Source organism: Cavia porcellus, unplaced genomic scaffold (genome assembly GCF_034190915.1).
Source record: "Cavia porcellus strain 051 isolate PalLab524CR breed Dunkin Hartley unplaced genomic scaffold, mCavPor4.1 scaffold_29, whole genome shotgun sequence".
NCBI classification, from domain to species: Eukaryota; Metazoa; Chordata; class Mammalia; order Rodentia; family Caviidae; genus Cavia; species Cavia porcellus.
The window spans coordinates 28,649,052-28,660,239 of record NW_026947512.1 but is presented as its reverse complement, the minus strand read 5'-3'; the positions used below and the strand labels follow the sequence as shown (position 1 = coordinate 28,660,239).

Genomic DNA, 11,188 nt, shown 5'->3' with positions numbered 1-11,188 from the left:
TGATGTTTCAGCCATAAGGTTATGAGCCTTTCCTTTTTCTTTCTTTATAAAGTTTTCCAAAGCACTTAGTGTCCTATGTTTGCTGTATAATTTCTCCTGAACATCAGTGGTGAATGGTTTGCCATCTGTTTAGGCTGTACAGGACAAACACCGGTAGTCAATTGTTATCTTCAGGATAAGATTCCAAATACAAAAAGAGATCAATCTTGGCACTTGTGTCTTTTTGGTCTTAATTTGTAGACTAAAATTTCAATTTACTGGTGAAAAAAAAAAAATCCTCTTTTGCAGCCCAGAACTCATTGTTCATATGAGTTTTGAGATATATATGAAAAATACAGCTAAATGCAGTGGTAAAAGTCTGTGATCCTGAAACTCCAAGACAGAGCCAAGAGGAATTAAGCTTGGACTGTGTAGTAAGATTCTACCTCAGGAAACAAAACAAAAACAAAAATTATTGAAACCAAATACAAATTAAAGGTATAAAAAAGAGACCAAACTAATGTGTAACATAGTATCATTATGATGCTTAAGGATACTCAGAAAAATTGCAAGTAGTATTAGTACCTCAATTTAAAAAATAATTCCAAGGATAGCTCTTGGTAAGTGCAAAGATGAGATGACAGTACCATCCTCTTCTTCATAAAAATATAATGCCCCCCTATCTAATCTGTTGGTGGAAGGGACAATATTTATTTCAGGAATTCTTAATACTTGTCTCTCTCCCCATATATTTCTATTACAAAAGCAACTTCAAGCCTGAGGCTTCTATCTCCCAGCCCCATGGCTGCTTTGTGTTTCACAATAGATTGGAAATATAATCACTAAAAAATTATTTCACATCTGAGGATATTGTGAAATGAAAGAGTGCAATCATATTTATATAATAAAAAGTAAGGAAAGCAATAAAATTCTATATGTTATATATCTTCTAAACCTTTAGGAAAAATATAATAAGACTGATCAATTTCAGTAAAATTTTATTTTGGATATTTTATTACTGTAAAGAAACAGCAATCAAGGCCTGCCAACATTGAAAGCAGAAGTGGTAAATAAAATAAAATTGAGAAAATTTGGTATCTAAAATATATGTATTCCTATTTATTCCAAACTTCTCTTCATTCAGTGGGACTGAATTTGAGATCATTGTATAATAGTAATACGAATCCTAACATTCCCAGCAAAATAGGAGTAAATATAAGGAACAACATAAAAGTCATAAATAATATTATATTTTTACTTTAAAAGAGAAATATCTCAGAAGAATGTAGATTTAAGACAATCTAATAGCTGTCCTGTGTTACTACTAAAAATAAAATATTTTAATTTTTCTCTGAAAGTGTATCGAATGAAGTAATTGTTATGGATATAGCACACATATAAAAATAGAAGAGAAAAACGGACTAAATTTCAGATTATTAAGTAAGTAGAACTTTTTATAGTCACTAAAATCAAGAAATTTCCTCAAATCATAATTTAACTAAATGATTTAGAGAAGTAAAAAAAAAAAAAAAAAAAAAGAAGCTTACAGTTCTCTACAAATTAGTGTTTACAATATTTCTAGACTTTTATTGTCAGTTTTCATATATTTTATATTTATAATATGCCGGGGGCTTTCTCTGGGCTGCCCTGTGGGCTAGAGGCTCTGATCTCCTCCCTGCCAGATGCAAGGTCCTGGAATCACCTCGCTCCGGGTGTGCGTCCGTGCTAGCCACATGGGTCCTTGAGGTTTTGAGCTTCACACAGCCAGGTTCTAGGCCTTGGTGATACACTCCAGGGGTGTGTCCCTGCTAGCTGTGTGGAAGATCTAAACTCTGCACAGCCAAGTGTCACAGAGCAACCCAGTGCAGTATCACAGGGGAACACACCCATTCAGGCTCACAGGTCACAGTGTGCAAGACTCTGGTGCCATAGTTCTGGGGTGCATCGTGGCAAGTCATGTGGATAACAGAGGATTGATTCTACCCAGCACAGAGTTCCAGTTCAATCCATTGGAAGGGTGCCCAGCTAGCCACACAGGGCCCAGAGAAAAATGACAAAACAAAAGAACAATCAAGATGCAGTCTCAGTCCTCCAGGATACTGAAAACAAACCCAAGAGACATTGAGATGGAAGACACTGGATATCATACAACCGAACTTTCTGAAATGATAGGGACTGAAGTAAAGAAACAGCTCCAAAAGGTATAGAGAAAATCAGATCAGAAATAATCTCTCGAGTAAAAAAAGAAATGGCAAACATTATGAAAAAAAGGCTGAGTGTATCTAAAGATCTAGAATAAAAAAAATAGAGGAACATAAAAAATGATGGAAATGTTTTCCTAAAATTTTATTTAAAGAAAGACTAAACAAAACAGAAAATGGGTAGAAATAATACATATGTTGAAAAAATGATGAAAATCTTGAATGAACAATATTAGACAGGATTAGAATTCATGAAACAGATTCAAAGAGATATTCAGGAAATAAAAAATGCTTTTTAAAGCAGACAAAATTGCTTGAATGCAGCTGAAGTTAGACTCCCAGACCTTGAAGACAGGATGGAAGCTTATGATCAAGAAAGAAAAGACCTCTTAAAAATAACAAGGAACCTTTAATTCGACAGTTGCAAGATGATCCATTGAGGAAAAAATGTAAGACTGATAGTTGTCAATGAAAAAGCAGGAAAAAACAAAAATGACATACAAAGATTATTTACAGAAATAATATCAGCAAATTTTCCAAACATGGGAAAAGAATCTGATATACAGAAAATGGCCATTCTTCCATATTATTATACAGACTTAATGCAATTCCAATCAAAATACCATTTGCATACCTCACAGATTTAGAGAAATCATTCCTAAAATTCATCTGAAACCAGAAGAGACCTAGGATAGCAAAAGCAATTATTGACAACAAATGCAAGGCAACTTGCAACAAATGTGCATCACAATCCTTTACTTCAAATTATACTGCAAAGATACTGTGATAAAATCAGCATGGTACTGGAATAAAAACAGACCTGAAGATCAATGAAGTAGATTAGATCCATGCCTACTACCATGCACTAAAGTCAAAATGGATCAAAGATCTAAGTATTAAAGCAGAAACACTAAATTCTGCTGGAAGACAAGACAGAAATCTTGAAGACATAGGGGTAGGTAGAAAATTCATGAAAATAAATAAAACTGCACTGGAAATACTTCCTGAAATCAACAACTGGGATCTCATATTATTAAAAGGTTCTGCATGTCAAAAGTTATCTCCAACAGAGTGAAAGGAAAACCCACAAATTGGGAAAATATCTTGGCCAACTGTCCCTCAGATAAATGGCTTCTGTCTAGAACTTAATTAAAAAAATCAGGCCCCCCAAATTAAAGAACCCTATCCAAAAATATGCATCTGAGATGAATACACACTTTCCACATGAAGAAATACAAGTGACAAACATGAAAAAATGTTCAGCATTATTTATCATTAGAGAAATACAAATTAAAAAGACGATGAGATGCCACCTCACTCCAGAAAAAATGGCCAAGAATAAGAAATATTTGTTATTGAACAAATATTTTAAGGCAAAAAGAAACTCTTTTCCACTGCTGGTGGTAGAGTAGCCTGGTACTCCCACTGTGAAAATCAGTGTGGAGATACCTCAAAAAGCTAGAATTAGACATTCTATTTGACCCAGCTATCCCACTTCTGGGCATTTTCCAGAAGAACTGGAAACATTGTATCACAGTGATATATGTGCATCCATGTTTATTGCCTCACAATATGTAATAGCCAGTTTTAGAAGCAACCTAAGTACCCATCAATCAAGGAATGGAAATAAAAGATGTAGTGGTTTTATACAATGGAGTATTACTCAGCTATAAAGAAAGATTGCATCGAGAGTCTTACAAGTAAGTTAATTGACTTGAGACCATATTCATAAGTGAAATAGATCCAACTCACATGTGTAAATATTGAATTGTCTCCCTAGTGTAAGAAACTTAAAAAGTATATACCATCCAAAATCTGTAATAAATCTGTGTTAGGGTAAGAAACTCCTCCAAGAGGAAAAGTAATGGGGATAGGGGATAGGAGAAAAGACAGAAGGCAAAGGAAAAAGACGTAAATATGTATATATAGATAGGAGATAGCTAAAATGACTACTAATTGTATTAGTTCTTGGAAAAAAACAGTTAGTACCCATATGATTAGATCAATTTTACTTGTCTATAGCTGTTAATCTAAGCAACCCTTTTGAAGGTAACAAAATGCAATATTACAATCACTGTCAAATTCCTATCATCTTGTTTTGTAAACCTAAATTTATTGTTTTGGGTTTATTACTGTTGTTTGTTCCTTTTGCTTTTTTTTTTTCTTTTCTGGGTCTTTTTTCTCTTAAAGAAATAAGAATTTTCTAATTTTTCCTTCTCACAGCTGATTTGGTTATGCCTGGCTCCTTTCTTGGTGCTCCTTCAATGGCACTGTAATTTATACCCCCATGAGGACAAGAAAACACACCTCACTAGGTTATCCTGCATGTATGGTGATGAACATCTCCTCAAAACAAAATGGATAAATGTTTCTAACATTTACTGTTTCAACACTTTTTACCACCCGTGACCTTCTCAGGTATCTAGTGATCCCGGATTTCCCTTCTAAAAATCCTAATCCAGAGTTATGAATGTTTTCGAGTGGCTTCAGACGAATGCAACCAGGACACAGTTCAGCCACCACAGCCAAGATTTTAGTGCCATCAGTAGACTCCCTAAGAAAATACGGTGTTTGATTAAGTATGTGGATGGAAATTGGAGGGAAAACTGTGTTGGATAGTTATGTATACCTGCCACAAGACCCGATAATTGGCAGAAAGCTCTAAGAGCTTGAATGAGTGATGACACATGGTTAGACACCAAGACCTGTCAAGTTCACATGAATTGAGTATGAATTAGGAAATGATGAAAACACAAATCCAGAAATATTCCAGTAGACCCTTACTGAAGTATTTTGAGGAATATTTCCAAGGTTGAAATGGTTGAAAATTTCTAAATTAATATTATTCTGATTGAAACATAAGGGGATAGTGTAATAATTCAAGGCATATAGAAAATATGCATTATCACATAAATATATTTAACATTCCCTTAGACTTTAAATATTATTGATTAACAAATAATCAAATACACTTGTGCAACAATATGGTTATTAAATTGATGCATACAATGAAGCTTGCTGCCTGTGTGGTGGTGATGGAGGTGAGTAAAGGAAGCAGTGCTTTCATAGCTTTCTGAAATGTACTGTGCAGCACGATGATCTTCAGCGATGCAGTTCTGAAATGCTGTCTACATATTTCCTATCCTTTTGCTTAATATTTACAGTCCAGAGTACATTATTTGAATTGATATTCTTGCTTAAAATTCTATAATTCACTGTATAATTTAATAGCATTATTGTAGTAACATTAAAAACCTAATTTCAAGTATTAAGAATATCTGGTAATAAATCATCTATGCTTCACTAGTATGCTTTAAATGAAAACATGTATACCTTTGATTTATGTGAAATAATAAGAATTGTTGCTTTAATTAATTGTAATATATACTTGTATCACAATTTTTATATATCTATATAAAAAATCACACATGATGCCATTGTAGCAAAATGCAAACATTTATGTACTTTTCATATATGTATATATATATATATATATATATATATATATATATATGTCCATAGCTATTAATTATTATTTTAGGAGGCAAAAATAGTGAAAATTACCAAGTTTTAAAAAACTCAAACATGTGCCAAGATAACTTAATATTTTTATTTGTTCAAAACTTGAGAATATATGTTTACTTATGTTTCTGCCTTTAGAAGCTTATAATTTTGAAATAATAAATATTTTATTTAATAATAAAATCTTCCTCAATTAATTATCTTGCAAGTAATCGTATCTCTACAGTGACATTTGTTGGTGTACATATTCTACATAATTGACCCTCATTCCTCAAAGGATTTTATAAATAGGTGTGATTGTGTTACCCTGTATTATGGCAGTGGGATTTTGAAAAATCTGAGTAAGATCTGTCAGCATTTGACCTTTCCTCTTAAACAAATTAGTGTTAACTTGGATAGGCCTGATCTAAAAGAGTCAGGAGATCCCTTGAAAGAGATGAGAGAGACTTTGAGGGCACAGAAGTTCTCATGCGATCTCATAGTAGGAAATTACCATGCTGTAGAAAAAGTATTTATGGCAGTGTTTGTCACACATATCTAGGAGCTGAGAGACACAAATGACAACTAAAAAGTAAGAATCCTAAGTTTGCAACTGCAAACAAATTAGTTTTCCCAACAATCAGTAAACTCAGAAGCGAACTATGAGCCTCAGAACAGAAATCAGCGAAAGTTTACTTCTTGAATTCACCCTTAGGATATTAGCCCATCTATGTGTACCCATCTCATGACCTGCAGCAACTGAAAGTAAATAATTTTTGAACTAAGCTTTCATATTAGTAATTATTTGTTACTCAGGAATTAAAAATCTAGTAGATTTGTGCTAGGAAAATTTTTAACATTGTCAATTTCTACTCCGTGAGTTACATACTTGGCAGTCTTAAGAGAGGAACTTTTTTTTTTTTTTTTCCTGAGAAGAAATTTTCTTCTTTTAAACTGCACTGTTTTATGATGTCTGTGTGAAAGTCTTATGGCTGTTTCTGATAACTGAAAGTGCTCCTGGAAGCCAAAAAGGAGCAACTATCTGTGATAATACAACCAAAGAATTAAATCTGCCAACAACACGATGAGCTTAGAGGACAACACTGAGCTCCAATCATATACCACACACACACACACACACACACACACACACACACACACAATCACCAAATGTCTTATTTGAAGTCTATGAGACCCAAAGCAGAGGACTAAACTAAGTTTTGTCTAAATCACTGTTTGTAGTCATATTTCATGCAGAATTAAAGAAATGCATATGTTGACATTAATTTAGAAAATAAGAGAAAATTTGAATAAAAATATAATTATTTGAACTAAAGTATATGTAATTTTTCTCTATGCAACTGAATTTCCTGGCTATATTATCCATACTGCTTTTGATTTATTTATATATGCAGAAAATGAGTTAAAAACCATCGTAGAACACAGAATCATGATTTTGTTTTTCAACTGCTTTGCAAGCAGGTTTCCTGTATATAATAATCCAAAATTTCCTGAAGTTTCCTCATTCTAAATACCTTTTTGGATAGACATGTTAACCATATCTTATAAGATTAAAAAATTTAACTTTTAATGCTTAGGTCATTTTAAAGAAGGTTTTGGAGGCTGCAAAACTCTTAAAAGATCTTAATACTAGAACCAAAGACAAGTTTTCCACAAGATGTCATAGTCATTCAATTATGCTATATTTTCTTGAGCAGATATAAAATCATGAGATGACATGATTTGTGAAATGGTAAATAAACACCTCAAAGCTTTAAAAATATTTAATGCTACTTTATGTTTTTGTACTGTTGTTTTTTTTTCTAAATGTGAGTTTAAACATGTAACAAGAAAATATGTACGGTTTTAGCATTTTAAGATTGAAATCTATCTGTAAAAACATGTTTATTTAGCAGAGAAGAAAATGATGTTCTAATCACAGCATGTAGAGTTTCCAAAATGCCTTTTTGTTCTGATCAGCATGATTCAGATTATCATTAAATTGAAAGCTCCATGTCTGTCAGAATTTTTATTTATTCTAAAGAAAATCACATCAGCAAACAATGATGCATGTAATTTCATCAAATACAACTATCTTAAATGTATATTTTATTCAATGAGGAAAAACTGTAGAAAACCAATAGTTAAGTTATTATAATTATACATTAATTAAATCTAATGAATCAATCGGAATAGTCAAACAATTGACAGATACATATATAAATTGTTATAAACAAAGCATGTATCCATTAGTGAATAGTTTCCTTCCTATTTATTCAATCACTGTACTCATCATCAAACTGTCTCAGATTAGTTCATCATGCATTATTCTTTCCAGATTTATGACTTCTATGTATGCTACAGACGCATCACCTCTACCCTATTTATTTATGCTTATATATCTATTTATTTACATGTCAATATAGAATCATGGGTTTTTATTTAAAGATACGTGTGTTATAAACAGTTACTGTTTTACACAACACTTAAGTCAGTAATCAGATCTCTTGTTCATGTTCATAGAAGCAATTGATTTTCACATACTTGGTTCCAATCCAGCATTATCAATTGCACTCATTGTCAAGTCTCTTTATCCTCTTGTTATGTATAATAATGTCTCATGCTATTTCTATATGTTTTGTAATTGATATTTTGAGAGAGTTGTCAGTTATTTGTTTTATATCTTTAATCTTTTACTGCAGTTCTACTGGGATTCAAATCATGTAATTTTCAAACATCAGTGAACTGATTTATCTTTTACACAATATCTTAATAAGAAGTAACTGATATTATTGTTCAAAGAAGTACGATGGTAGTTTTGAGGACTCTATGGGAATTACTACCTGCTTTCCACACTGAAAAGTTCCTATTTTCCAATTATAATGAACAAATAATGAGTTGGGAGATATTTTTGTAACAGTGCAATTGTTTTTTTCCAACTTTAATTCATTGACTTTAAAATCCATTGCTATTTCTAAGTACATAATTCTTTATTTCTTTTCTATTTACAATTTAGCATTTTGCTTCTATCTCATTTGTTTATTTTTTCTTAGTTAATATGTGTGTTTAAATATGTCTGTCTGTGCACATGCATGTAGGAAAGTAGCTTCTTGTTTTATTCAGCAGTCTGAAATCTATTTTTATAATTCTTCATCCACTTGGTGTCACAGACTCACCAAATGAGAATCATTCCTGTATGCTATCTACTCTTTTTCATGTCTTCATGACACTTTGAGCCTTTTCTTTTTGGTCCAAAATAAAATTTAAAGTTTGTTCTTATACTTTTCCTCTTCCATCCTTAAAATGGGCTGTATCACTCAGGAAACTTTCTTTCTTTAAGTGAAAGTACTAAGTACTTAAATATTTTATAGAATCAAGATTTGGGTATTAGTTATTCTATCACACCTAGTAACAGTTATTAGTAATTAGTTTTTCTGTTACATACAGATGAAATAAAAAAAAAACTAATTATACATTTTCTACAAGTGAATAATAATTCAATTATCACATGTTGTAACTTAATGGGGTGCAATGACAACAGTCCTCTGTGGGAAGTCGGTGGCATTAAATTCCCACATCAGAAAAACAGTGAGCTCAAGTAACCTGATATCAAAATGTAAGGTTCTAGAAAAAGAAGAGCAAATTCAACCCAAACACCACACAAGCAAGAAAATTATAAAGATCAGGGCATAAATGAGTGCAATGGAGACTAAGAAAAAAATTCAAACAATCAATGAATTGAAGAGTTGATTCAATAAAGGAACCCTTCTTCATTGTTGGTGACTGTAAATTGGTACAGCTAGGGAAACTGGTATCAAGATTTCACAAAAAACTAAAGCTAGAGCTTCTATTTGACCATTGTTATCCTTCCACAAATGTATCCTAAAGAGTTAAAAGCATCATGCCACAGTGATAGATGGATGCAGCATAATTTATAATAGTCAAATCTTGGAAGCAGCTTATATGCCATCAAAGGATGAATGGATAAATAAAATGTTTTTCTATACAATGCAGTATTATTGTACCATAAACAAGGACAGACATGAGCTATTTTTAGTAAATGGATGCACCTTTAGAAAATAATTTTAAGTGAAATAAATCAGACACACAGATTAAAGATCACATTTTTTCCTATTGTGTAAGAAATTCAAAGGATAAATAAGGAATAAACTGGAAATAAGGAACAAATAGATATTGGGAAGTAGAGAAAACTCCTTCAAATAGAAAGAGTAACAAAAGGAGCAGGCAGGGATGTGTGCAGAGAAGAAAGTGAAAAATTATTTTTTAAAAAAGATAAAAAATGCAAACAAAGTTTTTGTTTTTGTTTTTGCAAATAGAATGTTGAATGGAGGGAAGGAAAATGATAAAACATAAAAATTAAGTTGTATTATGTATAAGCACAAATTTCCCATAGTGCATGTAATCATTTTGTACAGCAAGCATGTACTAATAAATAAAGATAATACTGGGAAAATTGTTATTTTGTCATCATATTAAAAATAAAAAAATAATCAGATTTATTTTGCAAATATGTTTTCACACTTAGAGAGTTGTCTATGCTTTTTATTATGGTTTCTTAGCTGTTCAGAAGTTCAAAAGTAAAATTTAATTCATATTTTTATGATTACTCTTTTTTTGTTGTGCATAGGAAATACTTAATTGTATCTACTTAAGTAATGATGATACTGTCCCAGATTTTTTTAAATATTGTATAGTTTTAATTATAAAAAATATCAAACAATAGGAAATATATAATATCACAACAAATCAAAGTGATATGCCAGGAAAGAAAAATAAATACTTTTAAATAAATTATATTGAAATTCAAACTACAAAATTTTGTGAGATTAGCTATAAAAGTTTCTTATAGAAATCTGTATCTATAAATCTTTATATATTACAAGAACCAGGTATAAATACAGTCATCCAAAATACTTTAGGGGCTGGGGATTTACCTCAGCTGCATAAGCACCTGCCTTGCAAGCAGGCAGTCATGAGTTCGATCCCTGGTACCGATAAAAAGGAAAAAGACAAAAAAAAATTATATATATATATATATATATATATATATATATATATATATATAAATTTAGTTAGCCAAGAGTTCCTCTAGGAAATCAAAGATAATTAAATTAAACCCTTAGTAAGTAAAAGAAAATGATGAGGACAAATGAATTAAATGTAAATCAACATAGAAAATTATCAAAGCCTCAATTTTTATGATTGCCAATAAGTGAAATTAATACACCACTTTCAAAACTTATGAAAGAAAAGAAAATACTCAATTTTCCAATAGCCCGCATAAAATGCAGATATTATTATCTTTCAGAAAATAAGAGAAAAAAAGGAAAACCTAATTTCAAAACTTAGATAAAATGTGTTAACATATTATAAGACACAATGAGCAAAGAAGACTCAAGAGGAAATAAAAATTAGAATTTACCTGCATCAAAAATTGTGAATTATCAGCAAAATATTGCTGCTAAGGAAACTGCAGATCCCAGTGA

At 31.4% G+C, this 11,188-nt stretch overlaps 1 non-coding gene across 1 annotated transcript; it reads left to right on the top strand.

Moving 5' to 3' along the window:
* Positions 1-208: 208 nt before the first annotated feature.
* LOC111758313 (small nucleolar RNA SNORA40) lies at positions 209-337 on the top strand. The gene has a single exon (XR_002792508.1). It is a non-coding gene; the product is annotated as a small nucleolar RNA SNORA40 (small nucleolar RNA).
* Positions 338-11,188: the final 10,851 nt, after the last annotated feature.